Source organism: Lampetra planeri, chromosome 4 (assembly GCF_965212315.1).
Source record: "Lampetra planeri chromosome 4, kcLamPlan1.2.h2, whole genome shotgun sequence".
NCBI lineage: Eukaryota > Metazoa > Chordata > Hyperoartia > Petromyzontiformes > Petromyzontidae > Lampetra > Lampetra planeri.
In genome coordinates this window covers 7,087,395-7,099,899 of record NC_136110.1, presented here as the reverse complement: position 1 = coordinate 7,099,899, position 12,505 = coordinate 7,087,395, and the positions used below count along the sequence as shown (strand labels likewise).

The following is a 12,505-nucleotide window of genomic DNA, read 5'->3' as shown; positions in this document are numbered from 1 at the left end:
TGTTTTACGTGATGTAATGAGCGGTGAATTGAATGTAGATAAATGCATTGTGTGCGTGTTGCGTCCCGCGTGACGAGGACGGTGCTGATTGTTATCAGTTGGCCGCGTAGGACGCGTTTGACAATTAATCATCAGGCGTGTGCAGCGTGTACAAAAAACAAGTTGGACTTGAAAGGTGATGCATTGGTAAATTGTGTGTACACGTGTAAATTGGTAAACACGTTTACCAATTTACTAAACACGTTTACCAATTCTAGAGATTTGAAGTTTTCGTGACTGCAAGGATTCATACTCTTAGTTTTTTCGGTAAAGTCACGTAGGTAAAAATTTTTTTAAATTAAAATTAAAAAAAAATGAGGCTTGTGTTGCCTCCGAAACGTCGTGATTTATTATTATTTTATTTTTATTAATTTTAATTTCAATTTTTTTACATACGCGACTTTACCGAAAAAACTAAGAGTACGTTTACCAATGTACTCCTACCATTCAAGTCGGAATGAAGTCGTTCCACGCGCACCCGATAGTTGTTAAACACGTGCGTCGCGACGCGCTAAGCAATTAACGCTCTCTGCGTTAGTAGCGCCGAACCAAATGGAGACTTATATATGCGTGTGTGTGTGCGTGTACACGTGTTGCAGGTGTGTGTGCGTGTACACGTGTTGCAGGTGTGTGTGCGTGTACACGTGTTGCAGGTGTGTGTGCGTGTACACGTCTTGCAGGTGTGCGCGTGTACACGTGTTGCAGGTGTGTGTGCGTGTACACGTGTTGCAGGTGTGTGTGCGTGTACACGTGTTGCAGGTGTGCGCGTGTACACGTGTTGCAGGTGTGTGTGCGTGTACACGTCTTGCAGGTGTGTGTGCGTGTACACGTCTTGCAGGTGTGTGTGCGTGTACACGTGTTGCAGGTGTGTGTGCGTGTACACGTCTTGCAGGTGTGTGTGCGTGTACACGTGTTGCAGGTGTGTGTGCGTGTACACGTGTTGCAGGTGTGTGTGCGTGTACACGTGTCGCAGGTGTGCGCGTGTACACGTGTTGCAGGTGTGTGTGCGTGTACACGTGTCGCAGGTGTGTGCGTGTACACGTGTTGCAGGTGTGTGTGCGTGTACACGTGTTGCAGGTGTGTGTGCGTGTACACGTGTTGCAGGTGTGTGTGCGTGTACACGTCTTGCAGGTGTGTGTGCGTGTACACGTGTTGAAATGGCGGTGGCCGCCACCCCCGTGTGGCATAGGTTGAATTGTGCTGGTTGAGAATGCCCTCGGCCGTGCAGGATGGGTGGATTAATGTATCCTCCTTCGCGACGGTGAACTTTTTTTGCTTTTTTGCTTAAAGGGTGTGTAGGATGGGAAGTTCTATCGCGTCGTACTCTGTGCATCTGCTGTAAGGGCACTGGTTGTTACAAAAGGATCCCCTGTTCGGGTTATGGTCATGTGTTCTCCTGTTTTTCCTGTGCTTTTTGGCTGTTCAAGGCAGAGGCCTGCCCATGATTGAGAAATGAATAACATTTTAAATAGGCGTGTACACGTGTTCAGCTTGACGCAGACAGCGTCAATTGCTTAAAGCGCCACGTGGGACGTGTTTAGCAATCATCAGGCGCGTGCAGCGTAGAACGAGAGAATTTGAATGGGATGAGTAAATTGGTGAGATGGAGCGTGGTGGCGGTGGGTTGCGAGAACCGGCGTTTTGGGAAACCCTGGCATAGCGGGATCTATCTTGCGACATATCTGTGAAAAGTGAAGACATTGGCACAATTTGATGGCAATACTAGATTGTGATATTTCGCTCCGGGCGGTTGCGCAGTGGTTCGTGCGCTGCATTATGAATGGGTTCGATTTCTCGGTCACCGCTGTGAATCGATTATTTAATCAAATCGCAAATCCGTCATCATCGAATGGCCCGGAGATGTGAATGCATATATACATTTAAACGTCAGTAATACTATTACGGCACCGTAATCTCCATATTATACACTTCAGAAAGTAATAATACGAATTACAAAAGTTGTGCCCGCTGTCAAAATAAATATTATGGAATTCGAAAACTACCGTTGTTTCGGCAAGATGTTCAGAAAGCTAAATGACAATATCGATGTCTGCTAGCAGCGATGAGAGGGCTTCAGGAGAGAGAGAGAGTTGGTGCAGTTATGATGTCTCTCCTCCTCCTCCTCCGTTGAAGGAGCGTAGAGTCGAGTGGTTTTACAATGTCAGCGTTCTTCATTGCAGCAAGGCCCCGTGGCCCACTGACGTGCCCCCCCCACCCACAATACACAACACGTGACATCACCATCCCCGTCACCACCGTGCTGCTATACTGATTGGGGTTTCCCCCTTTTTTCTGGCAACAAAACTGACACCTTTTGCAAGGACTCATGTTTGCATTAACCACAATACTTGCAGTCAAATGCAAACTAAAAACAATACTCTGATCATTTATGCATTGTCCTTGAAACTGATTGGTCCACACCAGAGACAGCTTTCTTTAGAGCCTAGTCTTATATGGTGTTCGACCAGATGGCGCCAAAAGGCACACAGTTCAAAGACAACGCACTACCAGAGTAATGAGAGCTCGGGGTAAGCAGCTACATCATGGGACCTCCTTTGCCAGTACCAAAATATACTAATAGGGGTTTTCCCCTTTTTCCTGGCAACAAAACTCACACCTTTTGCAAGGAATCATGTCTACATTAACCACAATAAACATGATTCCTTGCAAAAGGTGTCAGTTTTGTTGCCAGAAAAAAGGGGAAAACCCCTATTAGTATATTTTGCTACTGGCAAATGAGGTCCCATGATACACCGCGCTGCTGTCAAACCCCAATGGTTTCAAACGTGTGGCGGCCACTCACACTGACGATGTCTCATCGGCCAAAGTGACCCCCCACCCCTCCTCCCCCCCTGACAATGAGTGAACACTGCTGTACTGCGGTTCCATAGCTTGGGTTTTACAGGTAGGAACAATGTTCCACACTGCCCACCAGGGATTAATTGTCTGTCTGTCTGACTCTCTGTCTGTCTGACGTGCATAAATAAATATATAATACACACAGCTCTTTGATTGGTGGAGACCTTACAAACAGCTTTTTGATTGGTGGAGACCTACTGCCGGGTACGGAGAGGGGAGGTGCCTAAGGGAGGAGGGTCAGGGGAGGGGCCTAAGGAAGGGGGGAGTCATGAAAGGGGCCTGAGGGGGGGGGGGTTCAGAGGAGGGGCCTAAGGGAGGGGGGGTCACGTGGAGGGGCCTAAGGATATGGGGGGTTGGTCAGGGGAGGGGCCTAGGGGAGGGGGGTAATGGGAGGGGCCTAAGCAAGGGGAGGGGGCTGGGTGGGTCACCCCGTGGTGCCCTTATAAAACTCAACGTTTAACCTACACACTACACTATACACGACACGATACACTACACTTATACAGGTAGTAACAGCTTCCACACTGCCCACCAGGTATGAGTTGTCTGGCTGTCGTGCACGAATGCGCTGTCCAACCATGTTCCTACCTGCCCACTCCGAAGGAACGTGTTAAATTCACGCACACGAATGAGATGTGCGCATGTGCCTGTCGATGTTCCGATGCGGTTGGTGGTTCCACCAGCAGCTAATGGCTGCAAAGTTTGGTCGTACATGTTATGGATATCGTTTATTGTTACATTTGAATCACAGTTCCTATGATTGTTGTTACATTGTTTACTTCATAGCTTTATTTTGGTGATTCGGTAAACGTATGGTTTAGCCATGTTTGTTTGAAGTACAGAGTTAGCCTGATAACTTTAATCTAAATTGTCTTATGGTTGTTATTGTTTGACTTGCATCCCACTGGGATTTTTGCACACAGCGTGTTTTTTTTTCTTTCTGGAATACTTTGCTGGTTTTTCCTGGATTTTTCTGTTGCGCGTAGTCACTTTAAGATGTTTCTTGTTCATGTTTTTGTTTGTTGCGGTTGCAACCGAGTCAAGAGCCGCATGGCTCACAGGACTACACCTAATACATGAAACAAACGAAATTAAACAAACCAGTGTCGTCTTCTTCGAGGAGGAGGGCGGAGTGTCAAGGCCAAATAGGGTGCAATGTTTGGGGTATCAAATCAATTAACACGGTTGGCTACGTATGGTGCGAAAGAAATTCAACATACACCATACTACAAACGAGGCGTTCATTCTGGACGTTTGCGTTGTTCGACGATGTCTGCCAGGGTCGTTTTTTTCTCTCTTCCCCGTCCCCCGATCTAAGAATACGGTAATCCCACGCCGAGAAGTGCAATGCTGCCATCTAGCGGCAGCCCGGGCTTGAACGCGCAGAGATGACACGGACAGGGTTAACAATGCACGTTCGCTGTTGCGCAATTGGCATGTATCATTTCACGTTCATTGTGTAACACTCAGGCAAGTACGTGACTTTACCGAAAGAACCAAAGAATAATTCCTGCAGTCACGAAAGCTCCAAAATTTAGATATTAAAAGTAGACAAATTAAACCTCGTCGAACGTCTATGCTGGTTGCAATTGGTCAGCCAACGTTCTACCGTTACACCACACGGTCGTCGTCGTTGTTAAACGCAATGGATTTTTTTTTTATTAATCGAGATGTTTGTATTAGAAAAATAAGCCCAAGGCCCCTGCGAGATTTGAACTCGCGACCCCTGGTTTACAAGACCAGTGCTCTAACCCCTGAGCTAAGGAGCCCCCTTGTGAGTCTTATCCCTCCTCTACAAAAACACACTACGAGCAGCAAACACCATAAAAAACACGATATTGAGCGATAAATAACATTCCTTCGGAGGGAGCTGGTATGAACGTTGGGTTGCTCGGTCAATTGCCAGGGTCAACGGCGGCGTGTTGTATTCCGCAAATATGCCCGACTGTGAGGGCGGGCACAAGCCGGCGTGAGTAGGTTGAACGTTGAGTTTTATAAGGGCACCACGGGGTGACCAGCCCCTCCCCACTCAGCCCCACCCTTCCCAGCCCCCACCCAGGCCCACCCTCCCCACCCAGCCCCTCCCTCCCCACCCAGCCCCTCCCTGCACGACGGACACAATAATCCCCTGTGGGCTGGTGTAACCAGGAGATTCCTGCCAGTATAATTTTTCTTTTAGGGTCACGGTTAACGTTAGTGGCAAAATTATATCGGAATCGGTCCCGTGCGTGGGGAGCGGGGTGGGTGGTGCGGGGCACACACACCCACACCCTTCGTCAATCCGCACTGACCAGCGTGGTGAAGTATGGTCAAGCAACCCCCTATGGCCCGACACCGCGTGGGACGCCCCTCGATAGAGGGACTGTAACTATGGAATGTTATAATAATCACTCGACATCACAACGTAATTTGGAGCTATACAATCAAATCCATTCACGTGACACGCATTGCAAACCCGAGAGAAATCAAGCTCGCTCTGAGCTTGGCTGATGAATCATCATCACCGCTGGATGAAGGCGGACCCTCCAAAGCTGTCGTCATCTCTCACGGCCCTGCGGTGCAACCATCCACGTGCTCCCGAGCACCATCGAGCTGACGACGATTGATTTGCTCCGTCGTCCGCGATGGACGTCCTCTGCAGGGCGCGCGGTTTTCCCCGTTTTGGCTGTGCCGCTCCTCCGCCATCGACCACCAAACCCTTGAGCACAGAGCGCACGCTGCCCAACACGAGCCCGCTTCGCTTGGCACGCAATGGGAATTGCGCGTTTAATTTGCGTTTCTTATCCGCCGAATCCGCGCGTATGCGTGCATGATATTCCACAACTTGTCCAATAATAATAATAATTATTGTAAGCTCTGCCAGCCTGTGGGTTCTCATCGCAAGACCCGCGGAGCACTGGGTGCCTCTTGGCAGTGCCGGATTATCCTAGCAGCATAAGTAGCTACTACACGTGTACTACACGTGTAGTAGCTGTAGTAGCTACACGTGTAGTAGCTACACGTGTAGTAGCTACATGTGTAGTAGCTACATGTGTAGTAGCTACATGTGTAGTAGCTACATGTGTAGTAGCTACATGTGTAGTAGCTACATGTGTAGTAGCTACGGGGCCCGCACTTTTAATGGCCCCGCGCTAAATGCTTTCAGGCTATCAATTCCGGTTCAGTGATTCTGCACTTGCTCTATTACCATAGTACTATACCGCCTTCAACTTTTATGAACGACTGAGTGTTTAAGGTTAGCGATTTGTCGTAATATCTGTCTGTATAGCAAATGAAAAAATATATTTACTTTACTACGCAAGTTACAAATTAGTGTTTTAATATTTACGTGTTTTTTTTTATGTCGGGCCCCTTTATAACATATGTTACAGGCCCCGGCACTTGCTTCATCCGGCACTGCCTCTTGGTGGCCTTTAGTGAGGCCCCTGACAGTACACAACATGTGAGAACACCCACCCCATCAGCATCATCATCATCGTGCTGCTGTCAACCCCCAATGGTTTCAAATGTGTGGCGGTCCTCACTATGACGCTGTTTTATTGGCGAAAGTGTCTCCCCTCTGGAAATTAGTGAAGGACACTGAGCAATACCATTGTTTAGGTAGGGGGGGGGGGATGGGGGGGTAACCCACAAGCTGCCAATGGGATACGCGTGTTTAATAACGAGAAGGAGCTCAAACTGCCCAAGGGGTAACAGAGAGAAACCCCCACACCCCCCCCCATGACCTCCGCAGGGTCATAGCGGCCAGACAAGCGAGAATTTCACGGAATCCGTCGCCGCAAACCTCAAACATCCTAATCGGGATCTTTCCACACGAGACGTCTCACGTCCCCTTTGTTGGCAGACAGAGGGAGAGAGAGAGTGGGCATATGGATGGAGCCTATGTTAGTGTCTGTGTGTATGTTGTTGGGAGCGGTAGTGTAGCGGTTAGCGCGCTGCGCTATGAACCTGGCGACCCGGGTTCGATTCCCGCTCACGGCCAACACCAGTGACGATTATCTGAACCGGTCCCGGTCCTCCCCTAGGTCGACTCAGCCTCAAATGAGTACCTGGTGTGGTGAGTAAACATTGCCACTAGGGAGACAAAGGCGGCCGGGCGTGGTGCTGGCCACTCACCCCCTCGTGTGCCGTGCCGGCTTTCATAGGTGTTTGCTAACAACACTTGTCCCAACAGTCTGATGAGGCTATAAGGGGGGATCTTTGGCTTGTGATGTATCGGTTAAAGCACTGCGCTTAGTATCAAACCACCCGATTCGTAAAGCAGTGCTTATACGCCGTACCAGGTACTAATTTGAGGCTGAGTCGACCTACCGGAGGCCTAGGACCGATAATTATCGTCACTGATGTTGGTGACCTTGAGCGCGAGACACAAAAATCAAACATCCTCCCGTATAGCCTTAACAGACTATTGGGGAAGGTGCTGTGAGCGAGTACCTATGAAGGTCGGATAGGCACACGAGTGGGTGAGTGGCCCGCTGGCAGGAGGTCACGGGGCAGACCCAGGCGACATGGGTCGACTGACTGAGGTGACTGGGCGATGCACCACCTGTGCCCCCCTACTGTTCCAATGCACGCACACACACGCAGAAATACACACACGCGCACATAAATACACACAGAAATACACACGCGCGCACAGAAATACACATACATAAATACACACACCCACAGAAATACACACACACAGACAGAAAAACACACGCGCACACAGAAATACACACACGGACGTGGCTTCAACGTCGCGGGCAAGACGTTGAGATTTCACTCGGATTTTCCGGCAGAGCGAACGACAGGAGATGACGACGTGGTGGCGGTGGCGGTGGTGGTATCGGTGGTGGTGGTGGCGGTGGCGGCGGTGGTGCATCGGGCAGAGGCGATTCCGGGCCACTACCCCGGAACGCGAACGCTGCTAATCCAATTACCCCCCAAGCCCCAACACACAGACTCTGCTTAATTTCCTAAGCAAGTTTCAATTTCACAGGCGGTAAGCAGTCGGGCGTTGTCTCCGTCTCGTTCGCCCGAGCCGCTCCCCGCCGCTCATCCAAACATCAACAACCCGCACTGACCAGCGTAGTGAAGTATGGTCAAACACCCCCCCCCCCCCTTAAACCCACCTCACCGCCGACAGCAGCAACAGCAGCTTGTAAGCTTGTGAATGATAATTACATTTCCTCTAGACGTGCCCTATATACATGCACATAATAAGCCAAGCACTCGTCCAATTGTTGTGTATTAATGTGACAGATTGCGTTGAAGCTCTCCGCAGGAGATAAACCCCCGTAATCCCTTTAAATCCTGTTAAACGCACCAACTATTGTAGTCTAATTGAATATTACTGATTGTGACCGTAAGGGTTATTTTGTCAGTCCCACTGCTGTGTGAACGTGTCCCCTTGACGCCGTGTCGATCGTGGCGGGGTTGTTTGACCTTTCTAGATTTGAAGCTTTCGTGACTGCAAGGATTCATATTCTTAGTTTTTTTCGGTAAAGTCACGTAGGTAAAAAAGAAATTAAAATTAATAAAAGTAAAATAAAAATAAAATAAAAAATTAACCCGCAAAAACAAAGTTTTTCACTATAAATCTTTTATATGCGTGGCATCGGTTTTATTTTATTATTCATTTCTGTTTTTCTTGAGTAAGAGTTTCATTTTTATCACATTGGTATTTTAAATTAAATATGAATTTTTTTCCCTAAAAATAAATTGTCACGCACAACGAGTCTGTGTGCAAAATGTCAGCTCGATTGGATCACGGGAAGTGGGTTAAAAACGACCGAAAGATTTGCACGGTCGTAAGCGCGCAAGCAAGCAAGCAAGTGAACTTAATATAAAGGATTTAAAAATGACGACGTTTCGGAGGCAACACAAGCTTCCGTCTTCAGGTGGAACCGTCACAGCACGATTGCTGTATCACTTGATTTTTATTTTATTTTTATTTTACTTGTTTGACCATACTTCACCCCGCTGGTGACAATGGGTTTCGTGAATCGGTGGGACGGGGGTGGGGGTGGGGGGACCAACTCGGCTAAATAAAGTAGTTCTACTTACCAGGGGCATTGAACTCAGGTCACCGGGTTCATGGTGTACGGTGAAATTGTACCTGATCTGTGCCTCCTGCAGGTCGACTCGACCTAAACACGAGTGCTTTTGTGCGGTTAGGTGAACATCGCCGTTGGAGAGACAAAGGCAGCCGAAAATTTGTCGGCTGGCCTCACCACGTGTTCTCTCTAGCAGCGCTTTATGTATCTATACTTTATGAGGATACATGCGAGACGTTAAACGTTAAGCATATTACTTGTGTAATAATCACCAGCAAGCGTGCTTGCAACAACAGCAACGGCGGCGTTATGTAAGTGGTGAAAGAACGTGTAACGCTGCGTCGAATGCGTGAAGCGGTGGCGCAGTGATTCGAGCTCCGCGCGTGCTTGAGGCCACCCAGCTGAGTTAGACTCCTTTCAATGGCTGCCGGCGGCTGAATGACGAGCGACGTCAAATTAGCACGGGTGACTACGTACGGTGCGAAAGAAGTTCAACTTACTGCCTATATACTCGCACTACCCATAGACTCAACACTGCCCATAACTCAACACTTCGCATAGACTCAACACTAACCATAGACTCAAAACTACCCATAGACCCAACACTACCCATAGACTCAACACTACTCATAGACTCAACACTACCCACAGACTCAACACTAACCATAGACTCAAAACTACCCATAGACCCAACACTACCCATAGACTCAACACTGCCCATAGACTCAACACTGTGCATGAAGTATGGTCAAACAACTAACCCCCCCCCCCTGTGACCTTCACGGTGCGCGGTGAGATGTTAACTCCCTTGCCTGGTGTACAGGAGGTCGTGGGTTCCATTGCAACCCTGACGCCTGCTGTACATTTGGAGTTTGCGTTTCTCTCTCTCCCCGTGGTCGCGTGGAGTGTTGTCACATCCTGCGTCTCGAGTCACTGGCGGCTCTGCGTGTCCACATGGCGACAAGCGACTCCGTGGAGCTTGCATGTGTAATAGCCAGGTCGCTTCTGGGAAAAAAAGGGCTCTATAGCTCAGTGGGCTCTACTAGATAAAATACAAATAGTTTATAGTGGTGTTTTTTTGGATTGACAAGGAGGTGTGTGCTATTATTATTTTTATTGAGCCGTTCTCTAACGTTAAGATGGGATGAGTGGGGGAGGTTGGGACCAGAGGGGGAGACGGGAGGAAGAGCAGGAGAGGGCAGCGTGAGCGATCGGATCCTCACAAATCTCATGTTCCACCCATCGCGATTAAACATTTGCTCATTAGAAAGAGATTAGTGCGTGGACGGGGGGGTGGAGAGAGGGAGAGAGAGAGTGAGTCACTCCGCCTGGCACGCCACAATAACAGAGGAAGGGAGAGAGCCAATTACGGCGCTGCTGAGCCAGGCACCGGCCCCGAGGCGTCTAGAGCGAGCGAGACACACAAACATGCCGCTCCACGGCAGCCCTCTCCCTCATTACGGCAGGATGGATACAATAGCAGCGGGGGGGGGGGGTAAGTCGCGTGGATTCCCGGCGTCTTTCGGCTCCGCGAACAAAGCTCCCTTGTGAACGCAGACAGAACTCTTGGGCGCTCATCAAAGTTATCATCCTACTCGTCCTCCCCGCTCCCCCGCTCCCCCGCTCTCTCTCTCTGTGTCTCTCCCTCTGTACCAGCGTGCACGGCACCCTCACGTTCACCTTCTGAAGCGCTCGCTCGTCACCGTGGCGTGCGCGATGACCACCACAACCACAGCCACCACGTGGCTTTTCTTTCGTGTTGTGCGCGGTGTTTGTAGCGCCACAGCACGTCGATTTGTAGCGTTTATATTTCATTTGTGTTGCTGGTGACTGTGTGTATTTCATATCGAAATCGCCTCCAGTGCTTTTGCTGCTGGCGGCAATAAAAGTTGTTTAAAAGTCAAAGTCTCTCTGTCTCTCTCGCCCTCACTGCGTTGGAAAAAAAAGACACTCACCGCGCGCATTCTTCATTAACGGTGACTTGCAAGAGGGAGAATACAGGCAGGCTCCGACTTACGAACACTCGACTTACGAAGATTCGCATACAGGTTGAATAATAGATTTTCTTCTTCCTCCTCCATCTTCTACTCTCATCTCCTTCTCATCCTGTTACACCACCTGCTTCTCATCATCATATTCTTCAACCCTCACCACACTCTGTCCCTCTCTGCGCCCCCCACTCCCCCCGAAAAAAAATCCCAGTTCGCTCCCTTCTTCAGTCGCATAAGAACACTCATAACACATCTCTTTATTCGGTGGACGTATCGGCCAACGAACCCCCTTTAAGTGCAGACAGAGTGGAGGGAGAATTGATAGGACTTTATAATCAGAGGATGCACTTTTACATTGTGTGGGTTCGTGAGGAGCTGGGGCATCCCTGAGGAAAGTTGAAAAATGAGCAGCGCTGCGTCAGTTTTTTTCATGAGTAGACACTGAGTATCGATGAAACGTTTAGTTGAAAAAAAAAAACCGTGTGAACCGATTTTAGGAAATGTTAACGAATCTGAGTGATGAATTGCATCGTGGGAAAGTCAATAATGTACTTTGGTATTCGCCAATGGCACTTTCCCCAACAGCTTGTTAAAGGCTATCCGGGGGATCTTTGTATGTGTACTCATGTATAAGTACTCGCACTCGAAGGACGACAACACATGATCCTTATGGCGGTACCCCGAGTACCAAATAATACAAAGTTGCCGAGGCAATTAAATACTTTATTTCTGGGACACTATTTTTTCCAGGGGTGTACTTAACTCCGCGACTGGGGTACCAATCAATCCGAAATCAGTGCCAAACTCCGCGATTTCGATTTAAAGCTTTTGTGACTGCAGGGATTCATCTTCTTGGTTCTTTCGGTAAAGTCACGTAGACTCTGTTTCCTTGACAGACCTGTTCTCCACCTGAAGACGGCTGCTTGCGTTGTGGCCGAAACGTCGTGAGAATAATTTTATAATGTTTTATTTTTATTATTTTATTATGTTCCTTCTACGTGACTTTACCGAAAGAACCAAGAAGAAGAACACTCCGCGATGTCGAAACGCCGAACATCAGCATACAAAAATCCGCTATCGAAAAATTAAACTTTTAATAGTTGCATCGTGTACAGCTCGTCTAGATGAGTCGATTGCCGCCTCGCCGACCATCAACAGACTAAACGTGACTGCATCACGGACATTATGCGAGAGCCGGGGCACTATGGTGACCTCGAGGTACCGCCATAAGGTTCACATGCAAAAGGCAAAGATCCCCATATAGCCGTGCAGACTGTTGGGGCAAGTGCTGTTAGCGAGCCTCAACAAAGGCGGGCACAGCAGCACGAAGGGATTTTCTAACCGGCACTGCGCCCGGCCGCTTTTGTTTCTCCTTGCTGATGTTTACACGTGGCTGCCGCTACTCGTGATCGTGAGCTGGAATCGAACTCGGGTCGCCGGATTTTTGGAAGGCGTTGATGTTGTCTGCCGGCCGAGTCGCCCTCGAAAAAGCTCAATGGACTTTACTCGGAAAATAAACTTCCGATCTGATTCTGTTTCGTAGCGCAGCGCGCTAACCACTGCGCCACCGCTCCACCT

At 48.9% G+C, this 12,505-nt stretch overlaps 1 non-coding gene across 1 annotated transcript; it reads right to left on the bottom strand.

Moving 5' to 3' along the window:
- Positions 1-4,594: 4,594 nt before the first annotated feature.
- Positions 4,595-4,667, bottom strand: TRNAT-UGU (transfer RNA threonine (anticodon UGU)). Its single transcript has one exon. It is a non-coding gene; the product is annotated as a tRNA-Thr (tRNA).
- Positions 4,668-12,505: the final 7,838 nt, after the last annotated feature.